The sequence below is a fragment of the Tamandua tetradactyla genome, chromosome 7, assembly GCF_023851605.1.
Source record: "Tamandua tetradactyla isolate mTamTet1 chromosome 7, mTamTet1.pri, whole genome shotgun sequence".
NCBI lineage: Eukaryota > Metazoa > Chordata > Mammalia > Pilosa > Myrmecophagidae > Tamandua > Tamandua tetradactyla.
In genome coordinates this window covers 100,257,688-100,284,756 of record NC_135333.1, presented here as the reverse complement: position 1 = coordinate 100,284,756, position 27,069 = coordinate 100,257,688, and the positions used below count along the sequence as shown (strand labels likewise).

The 27,069-nt window shown below is 35.6% G+C and overlaps 1 protein-coding gene across 7 annotated transcripts in view; it reads right to left on the bottom strand.

Annotated features, from left to right (window-relative positions):
- The window catches only part of CNTN1 (contactin 1), a 420,382-nt gene that overhangs the window by 279,739 nt on the left and 113,574 nt on the right, over positions 1 to 27,069 (bottom strand). For 6 of the 7 annotated variants that reach the window (XM_077170576.1, XM_077170568.1, XM_077170574.1 and 3 more), the window contains one exon: positions 12,798 to 12,845. The exons of the other annotated variant lie outside the window; for it this stretch is intronic. The gene's annotated coding sequence lies outside the window, so the exon portion shown is untranslated. The remainder of the gene's footprint in view (positions 1 to 12,797; positions 12,846 to 27,069) is intronic. 7 annotated transcript variants of the gene reach the window in all.

The following is a 27,069-nucleotide window of genomic DNA, read 5'->3' as shown; positions in this document are numbered from 1 at the left end:
CACTGCAATTAAGATGTTATTCCATGTCTTCATCTTGGCATAGCAGGTCCTGTATCATTGCTAGCCTCATATCATGCTGTTCTTTTCCTTATTTACTACATTCTATTCACTCTGGCCATCTTGTTCTGTCCTAATGCACACACTTTGCACAGGCTATTCCCTTGCATAAAACGCTTTTTGCTCAATTCTCTCCTTAGCTAACTCCATCTCATTAATGAGGTCACACTTAAAAGTTACTTCCTCTCATGAATTCCCTGATCATCCTCTTATACTTTCTGTTTGCAGGCTATGTTAGATGTCCTTGTCATTTACTCTTAAAATACAACCGTAGTCACTGTGTAATTGTTTAATGTCTGGCTCTCATGCCGGGAAGCAAATTTGTCTCATTTAACTCAGTATTTATCACTATATCTGGCACACAGAAGCTGCCAAAAATATTTGTTGCAATATACAACTGTATGAGTTGTAACAGAAACTAATTCTGTAGGATGGAGAATTATTGACAACTCTGATAGGGTCAGCCCAATAGATCTGGACTGCCTTTGTCAAGATAAATAGTCCATATTCATTTTCATACCACTGGCTATGGATTTTTACAACTTCAGTTTCTCTCTAAAATATCTCAGAGGTTTTGTTCCAAGGATTTTTCTTCCCAGGCTTGCTAAACCTGCCCTAATCTTTGATACAGTTTTAATCCTTGATTCATATTATTCTGACCTCATTTTGCCCCTGCTGTAAAACCTGTTCTGATTTTGTGTCCAAACTCATCTTCACTTAAGTGAGAAACTTTCATTTTCTCCATGATCCTACTCAACTTCTGTCTCACCAGAATATATTTCTGTCTCAGATTCCCACCTCGCATCTCAGCCTAAGATAGAACGTTGATCAACCATTAATAATTCTAATTTTGCCCAGCTTGGTTTCTTCAATTCTGCTTTCTTTAGGGAACCTTTCCTTAGAATCACAAATCTCTTTTTTGCTGGCTCCTATTGTTCTTACACGGTGTTTTTCAAACTTTAACACGAATAAGAATTACCTGGAGAACTTGCTTAAAACTCAGATACCTGAAAGCTTGGAAAACGCATAAAAGTATAAACAAGATAATTTAAAACACCCATTATCCCACTACCCAGAGAAAACCACTATTAGTATTTGGTTGTATTCTGCTTTTTCTGTGCATACTGTTGGGCAGAGTGAAATTATACTGTATATACATTTGAATCATGCTTTTCCTTCTCCTGAATGTTATATTGTTATAAGCATTTTTTCCTGTTATTAAAAAACTATTTAGTCCTCAAAAGAAAAAAAAAAAATAGCACAGGCGCCCTGGCTCAACTCCTAGAGATTCTAGCATATAAGGTCTGGGGTAAGGCTCAAAATGTGCATTTCTAGAAGTTCCAGGGTGATGATGCTGGCTGTCAAAGACCATACTCTGAATTGCGCTGTTGACATAGTTTCTCAGAATCTGGTGTCAAGTTGACTGAGGTTTTGCAAACTCTGTGATTGCTTGAACTATTTTGGCTGGTAATCACATTATTTAAATTATCAGTCTCCTTCTATAGTAAGATGAGAAGTCTCTGCTTTGAAACTCTTTTCCATATCAAAACATGGCTGTTTATTTAGTACGTGAATATTTAAAAGAGTAGGTTTATTCTGCTCACTGGTAACTGGCCAAACTCATAGGGTTTTACATCAGGAAACATGCATTTTCATAGTTAAATACATAAGGGTACATGTACTATAGATGGGGTTTGGTCTGATGTTTACTAGCAGTAAATTCAGATTATTCATCTGTCAAATGAGAAATAAAATAATAGCTCTATTAATAATATCTGTCTCATAGGAATGTCGAGATAGAGAATTGGTGAAATGAAAGATCATGACAAAAAATTAGCATATTTAGAAGTGCTAGAACTTTAGCCTTTATTGTAGGAAATCCCTAAAAGTTGGCACTATGTTTTATGCTTCTGTTTATTTCATAGCATGTAGTATAAAATCCAACATAAAATGCTTATGGATTGACTGATTAATTTTGGCAGATTGTCCTGTTACGGTCCTTTTACTTTCCAAGGTTTTGATAACATGATAATCTTGTTTACCAATAGGAAATCCAATTTTAGAAATACAAGAGCTAATTTCTGCCAGAAACCTCTAAACTTGGTTTTGTTTAAAATCTTTAATAGCTCCTTTATGCCTATAAAACAAATATGCAAATTCCTCTTTTGCTTTCATAATCCTCCATGGCCTTGCTCATTTCCACTTTTCTAACCCCACTTTTCTCAATTGGGAGAAATGTTTTTCAAGTTCTATCTTTTCTTCCTTTTTTTTATTTTTAAGGCCCTCCAATCACTCCTCCCCCAAATGGAAGCACTAAAAATAACCCTCCCCTTTCTTTGTTCCCCTGAATTTGTTTGTAACTTTCCTGCACCCCTCTCTGTTAAAATCTTTTGCATATATAATACTTTTTTTGACTTGTTGGGAGCTCCTTGAGTGCACCCAACACTTCTCTTTATTTTCACCCTTTTTAAGTACAGTACAAACTCAGGAGATATTTATTGAATTTGTTAAGTTATCTCAGTGAAAAGTTCAAAGAATGGCTTTATTAATTAGATAAAATTAATTCAGTTCAATTGAAGGAACAACATCTTAAGGCGTAATGCACTAGCAGATTGCCCGTTCCCTCTTTTAATAATGTGTTTTATAAAAAATGAAATATTTAATTCAGAGGACATTTAAAAATTCTGGCAATATATCATTTGGGTCAAATACCAAGTGGCCATATTTTTAATGACAATATTATGAGTTCAATTAAATTATATATTTTCTCTCTGGCCATTTAAGAAAATAGAAAAGTTTTTCATTTTGAAATTCAGGGGACAGGCTATAAAACAGCAGAAACTCAGGCAATTCGGCAGTTCATCTATCTTGAGAGGAATAAAACACTATTCTACTCTGTACTGGCTGGCACAACTCTTCACCCAACAATCCCCCATTTAGATATAAAAACAAACTGGCCTTTGTATTAGGCTTATGCTGTCACCAGGGTATTACTCTCAAAGTACTTCAGCAATATAAAAATAATGTTGCTGTCTCTTACAGGCATCGCTAAAAAATATTCACAGAAAGTGCTGCTCAAGAGCATATTTATCTTACTTGGGTCCTCATTGTGCAACAATGGATAGTAAATGAAATTCTTTATTTTGTCAGGTTCTTAAAGATTTTTCTGGTTTTATGCACATCTGAATAAAATCCTGCATTGTGGGAGATATATTACATATCTATAAGGTATAAGATAAATGATGCAAATTTACTCACAGGAGATTTCCACCTACCACTCCCAATACAGTATTTAAATTTCTAGTCTAACAGAATAGAGATGTAAAAGTAAATAAAACATGTTATAGGTGCTATGAGTACCAATAGTAGATTCAGTGGAAGCAGAAAAGAGGGATATATAATCCCCCCGAAGTAGTAGGCAAGAAAGTCAGGAAAGGTTTCACTAAACTGAGTCCTTTAACAAGAGTAGATATTTTCTAAGTGGATAAAATGCGAGTGAGGAGACAGCTAGTCTTATTATGTTTAAGAACTGTAAAGAATGAGGCATAATTCAGAGTTGTTCTATGAATTTCAAAAATTGCTGTTGGAGCCTGAAGCTCTTCATATGATTCCATATTAGCTACAAAACCTGGTAGGTGCTGAACAACTTTATTTAATGAATACATGAATGAGTGAAATTTCCTGAATATCTAAGTGTAAGGAATTTTGCTAAGATTTATGGAGGCTGAAAACAAACTACAACTGAGAGAGAAAAAAAGGAGTCAAGGACTTCATGGTTAAAAAGGAAATATAATAAAAATAACCATGATCCAAGATAGAAAATAAGGTAGAGGAAAAGTCTTTGGAAGTTAAGAACACATAGTGTCCACTACTCTACAGGAAAGCATGTGCCGCCCATGCCCTCTGTGCCTGTTCTGTTCATTCTTATTTCAGTACCTGAGTTTACACTGTTTACTAGTAATTCTAAACTGTCAAATATATAGCAATTTTAAAAGGCTAGAAAATTATTAGCTCTAATGGCAATAACTAATAAAATTATTATATCAAATGAAATAACAAAAATGCTCCTTCCTAACTCCAGCCCCCCAAAACTTCTCTTTTACAAGTTGTGGCTAAAGCTGAAAGTCCGGGATTCAGTGGAGGCAAAAATCCTTGGCTGACAGAGACAAACTGTCCAGACCTTAACTGTCAGATTCCAGAGACCCTCTTCAGAGTATTAGAGTTTGAGTTAGATTTATTATTTGTTGAGGAACAGGCAGAGCTGGTGTTTGGAAAATTTTGAACGTAGAAGAAAATTTTGTGATGGGCTTCAGAAAGAGAGCTGGAGAGAAGAATGCATGGAGAAATAACAGAGATGCGTGCTGCTCCCTGTTGTCTGTTTGGTAGTAGAAGTGAAGGAGGTGGAAAGAAAACCCTTGAGGTTTGGAAGTGATGTTGAATCTGGGGCGCTGGCACTCCCTTCCTGCTTGCGGCTTGCTGGGCATCAGAATCCCAGACACATCCAATGCTCCCAGGACCAGAGCATAGGTCAATAGTGAGATAACCCAGAGACACGGAGAGCAAGAAGAAAGCAATGGCTGCTCCAGTTTGTTATAGGGATTAGTGATGTACAGAGAGAAGTGCTAGTTACTATTAGTTTAGGTAGTCTGCTGATGTTAGTTGGAAGCTCGAATCTAGGGGTCAAGTCGTTCATGAGGTCTCCTGCTAGAATAAAGTGACGTATCTCAGAGTGGTGACTGATCCCTTGGGATAAGCGGGTGATGCGGCTTCCTTTCCTTAAGAATGTCCGTAGCATGAAGGTATGAAAAAGCCCCACTAATTCCCAAAATTCATCTGTATCACTCTTTACAGTAGTAATGAGCATAAACAGGACATGATCAAAGCCAAAGGCCAACTGGATGAGCATTATCAGTGAGTCATGTATATTATGTGATTCTTTCCTGTACTGTAATTTGCAGCTGAAAAGAATCTCAGAAACAGCGAGAAAAGTACCATCCTTTTTCTGTTTGATGAACGCAGTATAATCTAACACTAGCTTCAGCAGCAGCTGGTATACTCTGGTGGTGCATACACCACTTGCTATCCTCGGAGGAGCACAGTTATTTATCATTTGAATTGTTTTCAAGTCAGATCCCTTCCGTCCTATATTTATATAATTAAATTTTCAAGTGTAAAATAGGGATTATATATTTATCCCTGAAGTATTTTATCTTGTCAATTGGGGTCAATGATATAAGGATTGCAATAAATCTGAATAATGATTCTGTCATCCAAAGTATTAGCTATTGGATTATATAATGGTAATTTGTAATTGCACATAACTTTAATTTTCTCATGTTTGCTTTGCATTCTGCAGAACATCATTAAGGCTTCCACTTTCATTTTATAAAGCTATAACTACAGCTCTGATGCCAAATCTAACAAACAATGCACAAAAAAGAAAACATACAAATGTGATGGTGGCTACTAATAAATAATTATTTATTTATTAGGTGGTAGGTACTTATTTATTAGATGGTAGGCACTAAATAATAAATAATTATTTATTATTTACTAATCCTAGCAAATCAACTTGCAAAATGAATTAAAAGAATATTATTTGGGGGACAGGCAATGGTGGTGCAGTGGCAGAGTTCTTGCTTGCCATGCCAGAGACCCGGGTTCAATTCCAGGAGCCCGCCCATGCAAAAAAAAAAGGGGGGGGGGGATATTATTTTTGGAAGAAGGACAACTTGATGTTAGGAAACATATTACTATATCATAACACTGCTGTAAAGAGACTTTTTTGGTGGATCGCGAAGAGGAGAGAATAATTCAGCTGTACAGAGGGCATGAAACCCCTAGAAAAAGGCAATGGCTGCCCCAATTTCTTATAGGGATTAGCGATGCACAGAAAGAACTGCTAGCTTTCTATTAGTTTAGGGAGTCTGCTGATGTTAGTTGTCTGCTCACTCAGCAGACAAAGAACAAGCTCCTAACACAAGCCCTGGGCTGCACTTCAGTGGGAGGTGTTCCCATATTAGCTGGAATAAGAAATGTTAAATTAGCAAATATCAAGAGTGTAACTCCAAAAATTAAGAATCTTACAAATATTCACACATTTTCTAGAGAAATATACAGGGATATAGAAACATTACAAAGCTATTAATAACAAAATTATTTTAAGTGACACTAGAAAAAACAGTGCAACCTTGGAAATGGCTAAATTATATAAGGAATACTGTTCATTAAAATAGTATTTTTGAAGAATTTATGATATATAAACTAATACGTAATTTAAGGTGAAGTGAAAAAGTAGGATGTTGAAGTTTATTATATAGTGGGCCTCAAAATATCTCAAGGTCTTAATGAAGATTGTCCATAGGATAGGAAATTTTGAGTTAATTTTAGTTTTGAACTTTTTCATAATGAGCATACATTTAAAAAAATTAGAGCTCCTATTATTAATAGATACCATTTATCAAGCACTATACATGTATTTTCTGTAATTCTTATAATGATCTTTGTAAAGTACCCCTTTGTGCCACATGAGGAACAGAAAATGGCTTGCCTTTCCTCTTCCAGGTCCCAGTAGTGATCTAGAATCCAAATTTAAGTTTCTCTTTAGCTTCTTTTAACTACAACACTATGACTCATAAAAATGCATTCTTGCCTCACTATTTCTGAGAAAGAAGGGAATCTAATATTTGAGAATCACGGAAATTTCTAAGTAATTTAAGTGTTATCAACTGATAGGTGATTCAGTAATCAAAATGCAAATAAAGGGATTAGAATTTCATCTCCTTTCCTTATTGCTCAGAATAATGACTTAAATATGGATAGCAGAAAGTCAGACAAAGAGTTTTTTGAAAGCAGATTTTATTATCCACCTATAGAAAAATCAAGCTCAAAGCTATCACTAAATCAATAATTACATAACAATGCATGTTTATGCTGAAGAATACCTTGAAGGGTTTTCTGTTGCTGACTTAGCTTGCTAGCAATAAAGTACACCAAGAATCCAAAGAGGTCTCCATGAGGCAAGGGCCAACCTGGCCATGGACCCAGACTCAGAATCTTGGTTTAGAGCTTCCAGGAGAAGGGTTGAAGCTGGCAGCCTTGCTCTCCTGGTCATGTATCAGGTGGACATTATAGGAACAACGAGCGGGCAGCTTCCAGATGACAGATGGAATCTTAAAGTCTGAAAGTGTTCAGGGATCAGTCCATACATGACCAGCAGCTAGAGTGTGATGGGGATCCAGTGTTCCATAGCAGGCGCCATTTGAAGTGGCAGAAGCAATGAATGGACTTTCTGGTTTTCTATCTGTTTGGCGAATGGAAGCAGGGCAGACCATATTATCAGATGGAGTAATCTCTTAGGAGAAACCTGGGCAATGGAGGTAGGGATAGAGAGGACCTCAAGTGAGAGACACTGAACTTCTTGCTACTATTTCGCGTGTTGAGTTTAGAATTATGAGAAAAAGTAAAAGAGATGTGACTACACTTGAATTACAGCTGATTTTATTTTTTAATGTTGAATTGGAGGCTGAGAGAAGATATATAGCTTACCTCGAGTCATAGCTTGTAATTTCAAAGTCTGGATTCAAACTAATTCTGTTTGACACTAATATTCTATCCTCTACATAAGAGATTCCACAAAATATTATAAATTTTCCAAATAAAATTATAGACCCAGCAAATTTCAGTGAATTATTATTCACTAATAATTAGTAAAATGTTTTTAAAGCCCCAGATAAATGGCATTGTACAATTCTGAGAGAGAATAAAGCTTATGTTTGCTTAATGAAAAGAATACAAGCATTTTAATTTACTCTTCATTATATCTCAAACACTAAAATCCCTTGTACTTCCTTGAATTTCCTTTTATTTAATAAGTAATTCCTGTTTTGATGAAATGAAATGTGGGTTCTTTGTATTAGCCATGCTCAGAAAAATGAAGCAATGGCTTTTAATATCTATTACATAATTCATGATAATATGATGGATACAAATTCAAATTATTAAAAATCCAAAACAATTCAATCTTACAATAACAAATAAAAACAAATTCAGGAGCATGCCAAAATATAATGCAATATATAATATACATAATACATAATTTCTAATGATTCTAAAAGATTCTGCTTTTCCCTGTGTTCTCAAAAGTGCCAAGAGGAGTAGTGAGCACATATTTGGTGCTAAACAAATTACTATTGATTGAGAATAGCTGCCAGGTTCTGAGTAAACTATAGCATTTAGGAGAGTCCATGGAATTGTTGAAAGATGATGCAAGATGAGAGCTATAAAGACATGAAGGTTTTTAAGAGCTAGGCAAACATGAGAAGCATTTCATAAATAAGAAGAAAGGTATGACTTTATAATTACCACACCTAATTCATGAAAGATTGTTATAAATAGACAACCAGATACTTTTGCTATATTCTCAGTGCCTAGAATAAAACCTAGCCCATAGGGAACATCCTAGTGAGCCAAAAAGGAATATTTTTTAACAAGTGGATAGTTAGATATGTTATACATGCATTTATGTCTATTTGTGTTTACTTCTACTAGGTATTAGAAGTGTTGAAACACTTTTAAGGGACAAAGCAGATATACAAATTAGGCCTTCGCAGTAACACACAACTGGAAGATGTAAGTAACATGAGGTAGCAGCTATTATTTTAGATAGATCCCATATTCCCATATCTTCAGGCTTCTATTGTTACTATTGATTTGTCAGTCAACAGTGTAACTGCCCTCCCTTAAGAGGTGTTCTCTCATCTTTTCCTAGTTGTTTCCATTTCTTATTTATTGGTGTTCTGTATTCTCAACTTCCTTTTAATTTATTTTGCTTCAGATTTCTTGGAAATCTAGGATCTGAAGATTAAGTATTTTTCAACAATTTTGAAAAATTAAGCTCAAATCTAAATTTAGAGAGTTCCCAGGAAGATGACATAGTAGGGAACTCCAGGAAAGAGTCTTTGCCCAAAATAACTATTAAACAGGCAGAAACCATCTGAAATGACTATTTTGAAACTCTGGAGACCAGAAGACTGCTGTACAGCATCCAGGAAGAGCAGAAAGAAGACACTGATAAATTATGATAAAGAACACTAAATTACTTTTTCTGTGTGGCAGCTACATGCTCCCATCCTCCTTTCTTGCAGCAGGCCACTGTAGTATCCAGTCCCTTGCTAGCTCAAAAAGGGGCATAAAAATCTCTTCCCCAAAAACAGGGGTGGGCACAGCCAATCACTGATCATGGCTCTTGATTAGTGAATTTGATCGCTGGGGGCCTGGCTCTGAGTTTCAGCTCTTCTAGGACAGGAGTGGAAGCAGTGGAAATTTAAAGACAGAGTGCTTCTCAGTGCTGCAGGATACAGTTAGTTGAAGGTTAGTTGCAGATACAAGTTAGTTGTATTTGCTGGCCAGATCAGGAAAGCTCAGCCTTGGGGAGTCACTGGAGAAGCTCTTGGCTCCCTTCCCGATCTCCTCCTAAGGGCACTTTGGAGCAAGTCTGTGCCCTTTTCATTGGTCCCTGGTCCTGTTTTGGCTGGGAAAGACTGACTTGGGAAAGAACTCTCCAAGGTGCCCTACCTCCCAAATTTGCCCTCCAGGCAAAAGCATCATGAGACAAAGAAAGAGTGTAAGTAACTATAGAGGCGGATAGCCTGGGGCAAAGGCCTGCTGCCTTCAAACACCTGGGAGAGGGAGGTCTGTTTCCTGAGAAACAGAGGGGAAAACCAAACTCCTGTAAACACGGGATCTCCAAACAACTAACAAGCAAACACCCAGGACAAATCAGAGGCCCATAAAGACAGGGAAGACCCTGCACACAGCATCCCCCTTAGGCAGACTTTCCTGATAGGAAGGCTAAAGCTCAAGAAAATCTCTTATCACCAGTTGGTTACAAAATCAAGAAACAGACATGTCAGGGAATAAATCCTAGAGTTAACAATTTATAATATTGAACTTTACATCATACAACAAAAGAGTATAAGACAAACAATGAAACAGGAAATGATGGCCTCTCCAAAGGAAGAGGATAAAAATACAGAAAACATTAATGAAGAAAATGATAATGAGGACATACTGAGTGAAGCCTTTAAAAAAAGAGAACTATAAAATGCTCAAGGATATGAATGAAAATGCAGGGAAAGAATTAAAGGATATCAGGAAAACAATGAATGAGTAACATGAGAGTCTAATCAAAGAGATAGAAATTTTTAAAAGGACCCAAACAGAACTACTAGAGTTGAAAACCACAATAACTGAAATGAAAAATTTCCAGGGGGTGCACGGGTAGTTCAGTGGTAGAATGCTCACCTTTCATGCTGGGGACCCGGGTTTGATTCCTGGACCATGCACACCCCCTCCCCCCCAAAAATTCCTGAGATGGTTTAAAAAGCATATTGGAGTTGGCAGTAGAAATAATCAATGAATTCAAAGACAAGACACTTGAATGGACAGCACAATACTACCTAACTGTAATGTAATTATGTTAAAACACTGAATGAAGCTGCATCTGAGGTATAGTTTTTTTGTTTTTTTTCTTTTTTCTTTTTTTATTTTCTCTCTATTGTCATTTCATTTCTTTTTCTGTTGTCTTTCTATTTCTTTTTCTAAATCGATGCAAATGTACTAAGAAATGATGACTATGCATCTATGTGATGATATTAAGAATTACTGATTGTATATGTAGAATGGAATGATTTCTAAATGTTGTGTTAATTTTTTTAATTAATAAAAAAAAAGGAAATAACTTACAGCCTAAAGCACTGCTCTTACTGCTTTCTCCTCTGGTTTATTATCTGATGCATATGTTTCTGGGATAAAGAAATTGACTGAATGTGTTGATTTTAATATAAAAGTGATATTAAATTGTATTTTACTTGAATCTTTGGTAACAGGATAACAATAATGCTAGCTGACAGAAAATGCTTCAATTAAAGGAAGTAACAGTATCAGCAAAAATTGAAATAAATATTTACCCAAACTAGTTTCTAAATAATTTGATTACTAAGGGAGTTTGATGATCATCCTTTATGCGCCTCTGCTCACAAAAAAAATTTACTGCCAAATAAAGAAAAAGACAAATCCCAAATGAAATCTTTGCGAATTTAGAATTAGGCATAGAAGGAAAGATTTTTATTCAGCTTGCATATTCTCACATATATTATTCAAACTCACATCGATATATTTTATTTTTAAATGTTCACCAGAAAAGCCCGTTGTCCTACTTTTTATAATAATTGTTTCACAGAAATCACTGACTCAGAAGTTTTTAATAAGTAGCTTTAATGGAATAAGGATGCAATATTCACCTTTTTTCTTTATTCAACTTTCTCTGTCCTCTAGGACCTATAAATGTGGGTCCCCAATGGTACATTAAATTCAAAATAGAAAACCAAACCCTTCCTATTCTCTCTCTCAAAAGAGTTTATGTTCCAGTTTCTGTCCGTTTTAACTTTTTTTCTATGAAAGTAAACTTAAAACCATCTCTGCTCTCCGTTTTCTTTTATTTCTTTAACCTAACCAGTCAGGCAGTCATACATGTCTCTCTATTTCCACATCGTCTATCCCGATTTGTTCATCATTTCATCCCTTGGTAAGACTAGATAATTTTCAGAGATCCCTCCTAACTCTGGTATTTCATTGTTTTATTTTTAAAAATATAGTATATTAACAAATAGTAGCAAATACAGCCTAGACGTTTGTAGGTAGAGGATATTGGAAACAGGGAAACCAGTCGTGAAGCTATATCACTTACTCTCTTTTTTTCTTAAGAGAAGTTGGGGGTTTACAGAACAATCATGCATAAAATACAGGATTTCTATATACCACCCTATCAGTGTATCACTTTCTTTTATCCACCGAGATAAATTCATATACCTCTGTCTGCTATATCTATACAATTTTATTATATTTTCCTCATTCAACCTTCATTCCATTCTGTCCCTCTAGTACACAACATGTCTATATACTCTTTTATGCTTTTATTAATAGTCTTCATACCACAAGGAATTCCCTTCTCATCATCTTCAAACCCAAAGTCCTTCTTACCCATAAGATACCATTAACTCCTATCTTTGTCATTTACTAGTTGAAGGAAGCCAAAACTTGAGTGTTAGATCTCAGCCAGTAGCTATGCTGCTTTCTAGTTACATAACCTTAGATAAACCTCAGATTCCTCAATGTAAATTGGGATTAAGAATAATAATTTCACTTCATAGGATTACTATAAAGATTGAATGACATAAGTGCATATAAAATACTTAGTAGAATGCCTAGATTACATTAACATTAAACTGATGGTATTATCATAGCTGTTACTGATATTACGCATGCCTCCACTACTTCAACCCTAGTTTGATCACTCACTCTGGTCTCTCTTACCGACTCAGTAATATTGAGTGCTGCACTCTTTAATATTAATTGTTGTCTAATAGCTTTGCGTGTTTACACAGTGATTTCCTTGTATGGGTATTTTCAGAGAGGAAATTGAAAGGATATCTAACAACCATCATTGAGAAATTCAACATAAGATTTGATTCTTTTTTGAAATTGAGAAGTGTTACAAAGAGTTCAAAGGGAACCTGTATCATCAAATGTTTATCACTGGCCAGAAAATTGCTAGGTTCTCAGTAAGAAGAAAAATGTTTGAATATTCTATTACACAGTTTTGCACATATTTTTTATTCTTTAAAATCAATGTACACATACACACATATAAACACACATGCTCTAAGTAGAGAGCTTACCTTCAGGTTGTTCTGAATTCAGCTCCGAAAATGATCCAAAGTGGATATCTACAAATTGATAATTATGAAATTAAAGTCAGTTAACTTGAAGAGCAAGATGTCTACTTTTAGCAATGTTTTACTATTTCTTCCAAATCAATTATATTTTCTTTCTGTAGAAGTTTTATATTGTGGCTTTGACCAGTACAGTAAAATTCTGACATATTTGTAAAGTACACATATAAAATCAATAAACATTTTAAACCAAGAGAGTTTGATATTTTCTTATTATTGTTTTCAAAGTGTTTTATTGGTTTATATCCAAACATCAACTTATTCGGCATTACTGAATTCTATTAAAATTAATATTTTAAATAAAACTATAATTATATCACTGTTAAATTTGCCCCATTTAATAATATGCAACACTAGACAGAATTTATGGTTTTTGACATGGACACACACACACACAGAGATACATACTGTATGTGTGTATACACATTGAGAGATGGGGGATAGAGAGTTCAATAAATATGAATAAGTATAATAAAGTTAAGGGAAAAAAAACCTCACTTACAAGCCTAAAACATTTGGTAGAGAAAGCCACATACTTGGGGTACACTTGAAAGTAAACTTGACCTAACTCAGCTGTTTGAGTAAACTGATATTTTAATAATAGTAACAATGACATTGACAAAATAACAGCAGCAGCAACAATTACCAGTTATGATATTCAACAGCTTATATAATACTTTTTCACACCCTTGCTTAGAGGTCTTTAGAAACTTCTGCGACCATAAGCTTGTTTCCTCGTAGGATCATGCTGGTCTGACTTGACACAGAGTTAGCTACATAGGAAGTTTCTCCCACCAAATGCATATTCTAAAGATGGCCTTAGATTTAAAATACAAGTTATGTCACTTTCTGCATAAATAAAATACAGTTGTGAAAACCAGCTTTTCATTGGCTGAATCCTCATCCTTTAGAACTTTCCTCAATTATCTTTTCCCCAGAATGATAAGAGATGTTAATCAAATAATAACTCAAACCAATACATAACCATCTAGCACATAAAATGTCATCGAGAGACTTACACAGTACCCTGAGTGTGATGGAGAATCTGATGGTCTGCAGCTGTCAGGGGAGGCTTCCATGAAGAATAATACCTGAGCTTAGAGGCATTAGGCAAAGACAGAGAGGGAAAAGGAGGAAGCATCCATGGTAGAAGGATTAGCAGGTGCAAAGGGTCGAGGGTAAAGGCACATGGCTGTATTAAGGAACCAGAGAACGACGCTAGGAAATGGAGTGGTGAGTGAGAGTGCACAGAGCTAGATATTAGACAGGGGATGGCAGGCTGTGAAGAAGGATTTGTTTTTATCTTACATACAAGGGAATGATTTAAAATTGCCTTGAAGATGGACACTGGCTGAGGAATTAAAGAAGTAAAAGAAAAGTGGATGAAGGAATCTAGTGAAGGGGTTACTGCCTTCATCCAGATAAGAGGAAAAACAGTGGCTTTGGCTAGTGTTTGAAAAAGAGGCTAGAAAAGGGATTTAACAAGTTTTATGGATATAATGTAGACCAGTTTCTGTCATTTGATTTTAAGCTCCCTGTGTCTGTTTTACTGATCAGTAGATCCTCGGCCATGATACTTTGCACATGGTAGGCACTCAAACACAGTTTTTAAAAGACGGATGAATGAATGTTAGCAGAGGAAGAGAAAATTGTAATGTATCAGCAATTTCAGGGTAAACGCTATTTACTGTATTACCAGAAAAGATCAGATTTGCAGATAAGAAATCATGAGTTTACATTTAGACAAATTATATTTTGATTGCTTATAAGATATCCAACTAGAAATGTAAAATAAGATATTTTAAGTGTCTGAAGTGCAAAAACAAGATCTTAACTGGAGATATAAATTTAGAAGACACAGGAATATCGGTAACATTTGGAGCCATGGGAGTGGATGTATAATCACCTAGAGAGAGGAAATAGATTAATAATGATGATTGTGAATAGTTGAAAGATGTATCAGACACTGCTCTAAGGATTTTACATGTATCAGCCCAAGCACACACAAAAAATATTTATTTTTTGAGAAGGTCGATGTAGGGGGCCACATGGCTGGGAACAGTGGGTGGACTCTAGGACCTAAGAAGAGCCCCAGAAAAGAGACCTCAAGTAAATGGGATTTCAGTCCTACAGCCACAAGGAACTGAATGCTGCCAACAACCAGTGAGTTGGAAAGAGGACCTCAGAAAAGCCTCAGATAAGACCCCAGCTCCAATCAATACCTTGATTTCAGACTGCTGAGATTCTGAGCAGAAGATGCAGCTGACCATTGTCCAAACTTCTGACCTACAGATCTGTAAGGTACTAAATGGCTGATGTCTTAAGCCACTTAGTTTGTTGCAGTTTGTTAGGCAGCAAGAAAAAATTAATACGGGAGAAATTTGAATTTGATTACACGGCCGATGTTTTTAAAGACTTAGTTAGCTCTTAGTGGAAGAGTTTAGAAAATAAGAAGAGGCTAGTAAAGATAGGGCCCAAAAGACTGTTGAATTTAAAGGATGAACAAATGAAAATGAACCAGCAAAGGAAAATGAAAGGGAACAGACAAAGAAACCCAGGAAACCTGGGAGAGAATGGCATGACAGAACCAAGAAGAAATGTCTCTGGAAGGAAGAACTAACCAGATGAAGAATGTCAATTGGATTCAATAACACAGAGGAGGTTGATATTGCTTTCTTCTCATCAATTAAAGAAACCTTTGTGAAAGAGTTGAAATTTTAAAACTTCTCTCTCCCTTCTCTCTCTTCATGTTGGGTTGCAGGGGTGGGTCAAGTAGTAGTCTGAGGAGTAAAAAGTGTTCCCAATATAATTTTTTTACTCAGCATAAAAGAACTCTTCCTCAGGAATTAGAAAACCACTGTCAATTACAGCACACTTTCATAAGTTAGCAAATTGAGATGTTTTTATGTCACAAATTTGAACATCAAGGACTGACATTTTCTTATGAGAAAATGCAAAATTGCAGCGAAGTGGTATACTAAAAATTATGTAATCTCACAAGATGATTAATGAAAAATTAATAGAAGAAAGAACAGGGAAGATTCTTTGATCATTTATTTACCCTGTTACTCTAAGGGTAAGACATTCTTTTCTCCCAAGGAAATTTGAAACCAGATACAGAAACTAAATTTTTAAAATGTTTAAAAAAAAAAAAGAAAGAAAATGTTTTAAGTAAATTAGTAGGGCTTCATTTTAACTATAGTGGAGAAGAATGGAGAAAATCCAGCATAAATACCGGGACAGCTCACTCTAGGGCCTTTTATCCTGCTATACTCATGTAGTGATGTTTGGATTCTCCAGTTCCAGTACTTCACTTTGGTGCTAATTTCAACCCATATAGTAGTTAGAGGAAAAATAATAAAAGATCAAATTTTTACTAGAGGAGGGAGAAATAACAATGGCCAACTCTTTTCTCCTCCCATATGAAAAAATAAAACCCTAACAAAATTCAGATATTTGTTCATAAAATATGAGGGGGAAAAAACTATCTGATGGAATCATAAGGAAAGGAAAGTTGATCCAGACATCAATTCCTTTGGCTGGGATTGTAGTTTCAATGGTCAGCCTGAATCAAAATTTATGTATTTACATTTTAAAATTCTCATTTGATCAGTATGGATGCCCAATGGGAAAGAGCTGAAGGCGAGAGTGCAGTGTGTCTACTCATGGCTTACATAGTCCTTACTCTTCTAATGTCACCCCTTTGCTTCATCTGATGGCTTCTGCCCCACAGATGATGTTGGTGTGGAATTAGTCCACTTGCCCCTTACCCTTTGCCCACCTGTGCAAAGATGACTTAGGAGGCCTGAGACAGTCATTGCTTATAGTCCATATTATACTTTTTCCTCTACTGTTCAGTTTCATTTCAAGAAGCCGGACTTTTTTCATATCCAGTTTATTTTTTATGTACTTGGCTCCCACTTTTAGTAGTTTATGGGTGAGTTTGCTCTTGCTTACAGAGGTCATCTTACTAGTGAGCATTTGATTGCTTTCTAGAGTTAGACAAAGCTTGACCTATAAGGGAGTCATACCATCTTCATAAAGGACAAACTTCTGTTAGCCTTATCTAAATTCATTAAGAAAAAAATTCACCCCTTGCTGTTGAGCAAACATTAACACCTTGATACTGAGTGAGCTCTGAATCTCTAGTCAAACACACAAGAATCTTGAATAGAATATCTTACCCTCTCCTTAAAAGCCTTCTCTTTTGATTCACAGGATTTCAAAATGAAACTTTAAAGAGGCTTGGCCAATGTTTTTTTTTCCAGGAACTTATTTTATCTAATATTACTATAAATGCCTATAGTTTTTTTCAAACATTTTTTAGTTGTAAAATATAACATATACATATATACAAAGAAAAGAAAGAAAAAGGCAACAATTTTCGAAGCCCACTTCAACAAGCAGCTACAGAACAGTTTCCAGAGTTTGTCATGGGCTACCCTACCCTCAACTCAGATTTTTCCTTCTAGCGGCTCCAAAACACTGGCAGGTTTATCAGAGTCATAATAATGGAATCATACAGTATCTGTCCTCTTGTGTCTGACTTCTATCACTCAGCCTTATGTCCTCAAGGTATATCCACATTGTCATGTTTCAGAACATCATTTTGTGTGAATGCTACATAATATTCCATTGAGTGTACATACCACATTTTGTTTATCCACTCCTCTGTTGATGGGCTCTTGGATTGTTTCCATCTCCTGGCAATTGTGAATAGCGCTGCTATGAACATCAGTGTGCAAATGTCTGTTTTCATCACTGCCCTCAACTCTTCTTGGTATATACCAAGCAATTGGTGTTGCTAGGTCATAGGGCAATTCAATATTTAGTTTTCTGAGGAATTGCCAAACTGATTTCACAGAGGCTGAACCACTTTACATTCCCACCAGCTGTGAATAAGTGTTCCAATTTCTCCATATCCTTCCCAAACATTTATAGTGTCCTGTTTAATAACATCCATTCTTATAGATGTGAGGTGATATCTCATTGTTGTCTTAATTTGCATTTCTCTTACCAGCCAATAAAGATGAGCAGCTCTTCATATGCTTTTTAGCCATCTGCATTTGCTCTTCAGAAAAGTGCTTATTCATTTCCTCTGCCCATTTTATAATTGGATTGCTTATTCTTTTGTTGGGGAGGTGTATAATTTCTTTATGCACACAGGATACAGGCCTTTATTCAGTATGTGGTTTCCAAATATTTTCTCCCATTGAGTTGACTGTCTCTTCACCTTTTTAACAAAGTCCTTTGAGGCACAGAAGCCTTGATCTTAAGGAGTTCCCACTTCTCTGTTTTTCCTTTCATAGATTGTGCTTTAGGTGTAAAGTTTAAGAAGCTACCTCCTATTATCAGATCTTGAAGATGTTTCCCCATATTTGTTTCAAGAAGTTTTATTGTACTAGCCCTTACATTTAGATCTTTGATCCATTTTGAATTAATTTTTGTACAGGGTGTAAGGTAGGTAAGATTTCATGCTTTTAGCTACTGAAATCTAGTTCTCCCATGTCCATTTATTGAAAAGACTATTCTGTCCCCTTTCAGTGAATTTGGGGGCCTTATTGAAGATAAAATACCCATAAATTTGGTGGTCAATCTCTGCAGTCTCAATTCTATTCCACTGGTCAGTCCTTCTGTCTTTGTGCCAATACCATGCTGTTTTGATCACTGTGGCTTTATAATAAACTTTAAAGTCAGGAAGTGATAGACCTCCCAGTTCGCTCTTCTTTTTTAGGATATCTTTAGCTATGTGAGGTCTCTTTCCCTTCTATATAAATTTGTTAACCATCTTTCCAAGTCTTCAAAGTAGGTTGTTGGGATTTTCCTTGGTATTACATTGACTCTGTAGATCAGTTTGGGTAGAATTGACATCGTGACGATATTCAACCTTCCTACCCATGAGCATGGAATATCTTTCCATCTGTTTAGGTCATTTTTTATTTCTTTTAGCAATTTTTTCTAATTTTTTGTATATACGTTCTTGACATCTCTGGTTAGGATTATTCCTAAATACCTAATTCTTCTGGTTGCTATTCTGAATGGAATTTTTTTCCATAGCTGTCACCTCGGATAGCTCATTGCTTGTGTATAGAAACATTTCTGATTTTTGTACATTAACCTTGTACCTGCCACTTTGCTGAATTTGTTTATTAGCTCAAATAGTTTTACTGAGATTTCTCAGGGTTTTCTAAGTATAAGATCATGTCATCTGCAAATAATGAAAGTTTTACTTCTTCCCTTCCTAATTGGATATCTTTTTTTTCTTTATTCTGTCTTCTCGCTCCAGCTAGTACTTCTAATACAATGTTGAATAATAGTGATGACAGTGGGCACCCTTGTCTCCTCCCCAATCTCAAGGGGAATGCTTTCAATTTCTCACCATTAATTATGATACTGGTTATGGGTTTTTCATATATTTGGCCAGTGTTTTTTGAAAATATTCTGTCTATGAAGATATGAGATAAAATAAGTATGAGAAACCCTCCCAAATTTTATACTATATGTTGAAGATCTTAAACCCACATTGTAGTGCTGCAACTAAATAAATGTTTAACTGATGTTTCAGATCTTTTATTTCAAATACTTAATGGCCTTAAACTCCAGAACTAATCATTCAGATGATTCATCATCCCTTTGCCCAATTGGGGTGTGTATTCAACAAGACGATCTGCTATCCTCCCAGGATGTCCATCTTTGACAAACTGAGATTGATGGCTTCTTAAGATCATCTTAACATTGATAATCTTTTATAGTTTTCCCAAAATGATAATTTTTTATCTAAAGCTGAACTCTATGTACATAGCTAATACACATTTTTTTTTAGGTCACTTCAGATTTCCAGCATTCTTGAATATTATTTGTTTGGGTAAGGAGTGGTCCTTATAGAATAAGGTCATGGAGCATCTTTTTCATATCACTGCACTGGAAGGCAATCTCCCTATAAGCAGATAACTTCCAGGATTCCTAGGACCAGGACCTAGAATAGATATGAAAAAATACCACACATACACAATTTATTCTGGAGCCTTTTCAGAAGCAAGTCATGCTCCAGAAGATTTTAGGAAGCCTGACTGAATTCTAAGCACAAACTCTTTAGGTTTGCTCCAGAACTATACCTGCTTTGAGAAATTTAGTCTTTTAGCCTAAAATGTGTTCTCACAACAATGTCAAAAACAAGAACAAACTAGATTGCTTTGATTTGTGCTGGTCTGTCAAGAGCTTTCATAATCCACCCAAAATGTATCTGGTTGCCACTTGACTTTACCTGAACTCTGATAAACCATTATAGCAATTATATACTTAGTGGGTCTCAAGATGATGGCAGGGATATCAGTGGTATTGGTACAATTTATAATCAATTTCTTCTTTTCAAAAGAGATTTCACCTCTATTTCCATTTTCATTTAACTTCCAGGATTTCCTATAATGAATTTAAAAATATGTTTTGACTACTTTATAGTTAATAAAGGAAAACTTCACTTTCATGACTTGATTCTAGAGAAGCACATAAAAAGAATGTCTTAAGTGACAGCAAGTCTCTTGGAGGAAGTACTTGTAATTAAGGTACAATTCCTGGCCACTAATAGTTAGAATATTGGAGAGTTCAAAAAATTTTAAAAAAGAATATAAACTTCTTAAGTTTTGCCATATATTTTCTTACTCCATAATTAATTATATACTAGGTATAGCTGCACATCAAATGACACCAGACAACATTTTAAAATGTTTCCTTGGTTGAATTATTTTAATTAGCAGGTGAAAAAAAGATGAAGAAGGTTGAGTTCTTATTCATTTTGGCGAATGAGAACTAGCACCCAGAAGGAATAGGCACTAAGAAATAAGTGCGTTTCAATCACAGCAAGTTTCCAACAGAGAATTAACTCAAGCCATTGTGTCATCAAATGCACAGCTCTTCTAAGACTGTTAAATGAACTTTTTCCTCATTACCATTTTCTTAATAAAAGAAGGGAAAAAAAATTAGTTGTTCACAAAAGACCTAATTTCTCATAGGAAACATTTTCTAGGTAGTTCCCATAAAAGTCTGGTGCAAATGAGCAACTTGTTTTGCCTTAGGGGTTTTGTTTTGTTTTAATTAAAAACAAACAAACAAACTGAGGAACTGCCTTTTGAAGACAGCAAAATAAAAATGGCCTTCCACTGTTCATCCATAAAAGATATTTTGGAACGCAAAATAAAGCTCTCTGTTGTCTAGATAAATGCAATCTGTATTTTTTTATGTATAGAATTGAGCGATCAGAGCCAGATAATAGAAAAATGTATACTTCGCAGACTATCCAGTGTCTGTGGCAACTCCTCAGCTCTCCTGTTGTAGAAAACAGCCTAAACAATTCATAAATGAATGTGTGTGGCTGTGTTCCAATAAAACTTTATTTACAAAAACAGTCATGGGCCTGATTTGGCTCATGGCCTATAGCGTGCTGACCCCTGAAATAGAAGAAAAATAAAATATGATCATAACATGGAAATGGCAAAGCCAAGAAACTTTCTTGAAGTCTCGCAAAAACCTTCCCATTGCTTTGGAAGTCTGTAATACTAACTTTGCCCAATTAGCAAAGCAGTGACATTTAGTTATGAAAACATTGTTTTAGTTATATAAAACATTGCTTTTATAACTAAATGGACAAATAAGTTGACTGTTCTGCTGATTCTTTTAGAATGACCCTAAAGGCAATATTCTCAAAAACAAAAGTTGTAATGATTTACAGTGAGACGTTAAAACCACATCCTTTTTATCACTTCTTTACATTAGTATAAGGAATTCCAAAGCTTCACACCTAGCAATGATTTGTATTATTTATAGACTGAGAACACCTGCAAGTAAATTCAAAGATGCTAATGCCTTAGTTATAGTTTCTTGTTCACCCTTCCCAAAACTTCTCTGAAGGTGAGTGTTATTAGCCATATTTTATAGGTCCTGAGTCTGAAACTTAAAGCAGTTGAGTATACTACTAATGTTACACAGCAGCTAAACAGGTAAGCTAAGATCTCAACCCATTACCTATTTGGTCCCACTCAAGGTTAACCTGTACAGTTAGGCAATGTATGCAACCATAAGAACATTACATACAAGGGGTATAGACAATGCAGAATTGTGTATTTAACATAGCAATTTTTCAACAGATGGCAGTACAGTGCACTTTTCTTGTAAAATCAGTCATCACAATGATCTTGGGATAAAAGGATGTATCTTTTAGATCCACCCATTTAGAATGAATCTTTTTCTAATTCACAACAGTGCACTATGTGTAATAGTATCAGTCTTACCTTACTTGGAAAACCTGGCTATTGTACCTTGTTGACTTCCATGGCAGGAGGATCAGCGGGAGTGTTACCAAAGAGAAAGGTCTCAAAAGAACTCTGATTTCCTAGACTGCATATGCATCATTAGCTCCTTCTTCTCCTTTAAGCACTGGGAAGTATTTATTACTGTCAAACAGACAGAGATACTGTATATGCAAGATATTTCGAGGCAAACTTGACAGAACTTGGTAAATACTGGTTACAAGGACAGAAAAAGAGATAGGGGTTAAAGATACTGCAAACATTCTAGCATGTTTGACTAGGGGTATGGAAATGTTGTTGGTTGAGATAGGGAAATAGGGCTTAGGGAAGGAGATTTTTATTTTAAGGTTAAGTGAGAAATGATGGAGAAATTCCAAAGGAAGTTGGAATTATGCAAGGGAACTTGAGAGAGAGTTCAAGGCTAAGAGGAATCTGGAGATATTTTCATAAAAGTATGAGGGTTAATGCTAAGAGAATTAGAGAACACACATGGGAAGAATCTGGGATTAGGAGAGGTGGAACCAAGGAGATGAGCCAAAAAAGAAATGACTGTAAAAGTTTGATCAGAGAAGGGCATAACAAGTTAAAGTAGGGTCACTGAAGCCAAAAACAAAAAGGAAATAATAATAAAAAGGAGCTCTGACCAGTGTTCCCTGCTTCAGAGGGTTTTAGGAAGATAAGGACTGCACAGAAATCACTGCAAGCTGCAATTCAATGATAAGTGAACTCTGTGATGGCAGTCTCAATAGAACAGAGAGGGGCCAAAATGGAGATAAAGGAGTGGCAACAGAGTGTGCAGAATTTTTTCATAAGTCTAAAACTTGAAAAAAGGCAGAAAAAGAGGAAGGAAGGATAAAGAAAGTTTTGTTTTGCTTTATTTCATGTTTATTTGTAAAAATGGAAGCTGAATGATCAATTTTAAGGTTGAAAAGAATCCAGAGGGAAAGGAGTAAGTCAAGGTATAATATATAAAAAGAGGCGGGTGAATAATTAACAGCAAAGCATTTCCCAGCAGTCCCAAGTATCCCATGTCACAAATCAATGCCTCTCAGTGAAAACTTGCCTTAGTTTTACCCATATTTTTTTAAGCAGCTTTATTGAGATAAACTAGACTGACTTTAACTGCATGATTCAATGAATTTTAGTATGTTTAGACAGGGTCTACTTTTATCTTATGTGTCTAAAAATTGCTAGAACTAAGAACTTTTGGTCTTAGCGGGTTGGGAGAGCTCCAGACTCAGTCTTGAGCACCAAATGTACACCAGTCAGCAGAGCACAGGGTCTGTAATTTGAGGCTCATTTTTAATAAAATAGAATAGAAATTTAAAACAAAGAAATAATAGAGAAGTTCCAGTGCTGTGGGCTGACACCATAATGACAAATCATATGGAATGAGGCAGTTGTCCTAAATAGTTACCTTTGTAGCTTTCACAATAGATAATTAATAAGCCAAACCATATGAATCAAACAAACTTTTGTTTTATATTATGAATCTATGTAGATCTGGAATTGACTCATGGAGTAATCATGCAATAACGCATTTCTACAGTACATTTTTGCCTCATATTGACCTCTAGGATTTTTGTTTGTTGTTGTTTGCTTGCTTGCTTGTTTGTTTTTGGCAAGGCTGCCAAGCTCCATTTTCTACTATTTAATTTCATACAATCACTGTGCTAGTTCTTTGTGTTTAATGTCAATCTTCAGATTGTAATAAAAGCTCACTTATGCCTGAAAATAACGAAACTTATCTTGTAACTGTCTTTTTCAGATCATTATTGAAAGTCATGGAATTTAAATATATGCACATTCCAATTGCTAAAAATCAGTTTCTATAGTTAAAGTTTGTTAATGCTTTATGTAGATTTAGGAGAAAAGGATTTTTCAAAGGAAGTAAAAAATAAAAAGAAACTAAAATAACCATGAAACATGGCTATTACATAATATACCTACAAGTGTTACCCCTCAACAAGATATTAGACTTAGGAATGTGTAAGCAAAGACGTACATTTATTCTGTAACCCAAAATATAATAGAGTAATGAATTTTGGAACTAAACCTAAACTAATTGAGCTTCTAGGTAAACATTTCTTAAATTTAAGGAACACAGAAGGAAACCTACCTAAAGAAACATGTATTATATTAAAAACTCCATTTAAATGCATTCATCATTTGAATACAACTAAGCTCTTCTTCAATACTGTAATTCAAATTATTAAAATATTAAAAATTTCTCTTCCCTATAGTAGATAAGGAAAATAACCACTTTCTTATTAAACATTAGATTGAATGTTTCAGTTCTTCTAAGACTTTGCTCTAGTTTCTCATTCAAATATTTTCATGGCCTTTGGTAAAAAAAAAGAATCTAGAGAGAAGTAAAGTTTAAAATTAGGAGAATAAAAACATAATCTAAATGTACTCATAATGAAAAAACCTTAATCATAACTAAATTACATATTGAGATGAGATTTAAATATGTGATTTCAGTAGGCATTCCTGAAATTAGATTGGGGTCGAGAACATTTTCTAAACACTGACTTTATCACCTTGAATCCGCTTGTGTGATAAAATTTTCACTAAATTTTACATTTACCATTAGCATATTTCTCCGTAGAAGAAAACTATTACAGCTCAAATGCATTTTCTATAAGAATTATTTTTACCATATGTTGTCTGTTGAGATTGCAGATTTCCCTCTTATGGTTAATAGAACTCCTGACAGATCCCTTTCTTAATTCATGATTAAGATCCATTTCTTAATCATCCAAAATGAATTCTATTCCTTCAAATTTCCCTCAGACACTTTAATCATTACTGCCTTCCTTTAAGTGCTGTTCCAACCAAGTTAAACCCACTGTTTCAGTCTGCAAGGCTGCCAAAAGCAAAATACCACAAATGGGTTGCTTTTACAATGGGGATTTATTATCTTACAAGCTATGGTTTCAAGGCTGAGAAAAATGTCCGGATCAAGGCATCATTAGGTGATGCTGTCTTCCCTACAAGTAGAGGCCAGCAATCCTGGACTCCTCTGTCACATGGCAAAGCACATGCCAGTGTCTGCTGGTCTTTCCGTTCTCTTCCAAATGTCCTTATATTCAGCTTCTTTCGTCCATGGCTTTCTTTCTCTTTGTCTGAATTTCATTCTCTTATTAAGGTCACTTTATAAGACTCACCCTGAATGTGGCGAGTCACATCTACTCACCAAAAGATCCTTCTAACAATAGGTCCACATCCACAGGAATGAATTAACTTTAAGGACACACTTTTCTGGGTTCCATACGGCTTTATATTATCACATGCCACCCTCCGTACTCCATAAGACATGTTTTTTCCATATGCAAAATACATTCATTCTATCATAACATCTCAAAAGGTTTAAATCACTTCAGTAATGATGCTACACAAAGTCTCATCAAAATCAGTTATAGGTGTGGTCTGTCCTGAGGCAAAGCTCCTTCCAAGCTGTGGACTTATGAAATTTAGAAAATGAACTATCTGCTTCCAATATGCAAGGGAGGGACAGTCATAGGAAAAATGTTTCCATTGCCTTAAGAAGAATTTGGAAGGAAAACAGGGGTCAAGTGTTCCAAACAATTCTGAAACCCTGCAGGGCATAGTTCGTTAGATTTCAGGTTCTGAGAGTCATCTATAGAGGGATGCTTTGTCCTCAAGACCTGATGGAGTGGTAGTTCCACTCTTTCCAAGTACTTGCACAGTGGCCACGCTCTTAGCTCCATCCTCCTCAAGCATTCATTGATGTCTAACCTCACTGAAATACCTTAGGCATCTGCAAACCTTGGGTTATAACACCCTTCCTGAATATGAGGGCTGAAGGCCCACCCTCTCCAAGCTCTGGGACATAATCATTCTTTCCACATACATGAGTGAGTTCATTCTCTTGGCCTGAGAAGATGTCTTCCATCCAGACCTCAGCTTCCATGGTTCTGTCTTTGAAGTTATCTTTCCTTCAATCTGTCCCTTTTAGTCCAGGCTGGCAGTGGTTTATTCATACAGATTCTGCAAAAACTGGTCAGTTTTGCATGTAGCATACAGTAGTCCCAACCATCAGACAGTAGGACATTCCACAGATCCCTTCTGGATACTTCATTTCTAAACCTGAATTGCACTGAAATGATTGATTGGTTCCATGTTCAGTTAAATCCTTACATGATACACTATTCTCTGGAGACTAATTTTTTGGAAGCTCAGAATTTTCGACACCAAAAATTTATGGTTTCTATGTGCCCAGGAGTTCAGTTCTCAACTTATCCCTTTCTTCTCACATTTTGCTATAAATTTCGAGGAGAAACCAGGCTGCACTTTCCACACTTAGTCTGGAAATCTTCTCAGCTAAATATCCAAATTCATTACTTTCAAATTCTGCCTTCCATCTGATATCAGAACAAGTTTTTTTGCCAAGATCTCTGCCACTTTAAAGCAGTGCCACCTTTCTTTCAGTTTGCAACGACACATTTTATCATTGATGTCTAAGGGAAGAAACTTTAGCATCCATATTTCTACCAGCAGGCTCTTCTGAAACAATTTAGGCTTTTTCTATTGAGCACCTTACAATTCTTTCAGAACCCACTCCTCACCTACTTATAAAGCTGTTCCCACATTTTTGGTATTTGCAATAGCAGCACCCCACTCTATAGGTACCAAAATCTGGTTTAGTCTGCTGGGCTGCCCAAAGCAATACACCAGAAATGAGTTGACTTTTACAATGGGGATTTATTTTTTACACGCTTATAATTTTGAGGCTGAGAAAAAGGTTCAAATCAAGGCATAATCAAGTGATGCTTTCTTCCTGAAGACTGGCCGCAGTGATCCTGGACTCCTCTGTCACATGGCAAGGCACATGGTGGGATCTGCTAGTCTTTCCTTTCTCTTCTCGTTTTAAGGATGTAACTTTAAGGGCA